This window comes from Mobula birostris, chromosome 7 (assembly GCF_030028105.1).
Source record: "Mobula birostris isolate sMobBir1 chromosome 7, sMobBir1.hap1, whole genome shotgun sequence".
NCBI lineage: Eukaryota > Metazoa > Chordata > Chondrichthyes > Myliobatiformes > Myliobatidae > Mobula > Mobula birostris.
The window spans coordinates 11,947,266-11,948,092 of NC_092376.1; the positions used below are offsets into that span (position 1 = coordinate 11,947,266).

At 45.7% G+C, this 827-nt stretch overlaps 1 pseudogene; it reads left to right on the forward strand.

Moving 5' to 3' along the window:
* The first annotated feature begins 246 nt into the window (after positions 1–246).
* On the forward strand, positions 247–327 carry LOC140201032 (U2 spliceosomal RNA; annotated as a pseudogene).
* The last annotated feature ends 500 nt before the right edge of the window (positions 328–827 follow it).

Below are 827 nucleotides of genomic sequence, written 5' to 3' on the forward strand. Positions count from 1 at the left end.
AACATTGCATTTCTGAAAGGCTAAACTGGATCCTCAGTCACTGAGGAGAAGTTGCTGCTTGAACTAATGGCTGCTCTGTCAGCAAGCACCCAAACGTTAATGTCAGGAAACATGTGAGTGAGAATTTGAGGCAAAATCTGACAGAGCAGGAAATGCCCTCTGCTGGCCTCAGAAGCAGCCCGGAGTTTCATCTGTCCACACAGTGCGGGAGGAGTCCAGAAGTTTAGTCAGCATCTATGGGGAATAATTGCTTCTCGGCCTTTTGGCTAAGATCAAGTGTAGCATCTATGGGGAATAAACAGTTGACCTTTCAGGCCAAGACCCTTTACCTTTTGTTTGGGTTTGTTTGCAACTCGTAGAGAGTGGGACTCTGGAAGAACTTGTAGTAGAAATGGGAGACTATTCTGCCCATTCTGCCCATTGGGCTGACTCAAGATTGTGTCTCCTCTGTGTCTCACCCACACTTGGCTATCTGAAGTCCCACATCCCTTGATAACCCCAGCCCAATAAAAACCCCATCAGCCCCTTCTTCGGTAGCTCTAAAGAACCCTGAGAATGCATGGCTTTTGCATGAGAGAGCTTCAGTTTTCTATTACTCTTCTGGTTAGTCATCTCACCTGACTTCTTTCTGTATAGGAGGGGCTTAACGAGATTTTCCACAGAGAATATATCCCTTTAGAACAGAGATGAGGAGGTATTTCTTTAGCCAGAGGATGGTGAATCTGTGGAATTCATTGCCACGTATGGCTGTGGAGGCCAAGTCATTGGGTATATTTGAAACAGAAGGTGATAGGTTCTTGATTAGTATGGATGACAAAGGTTACGGG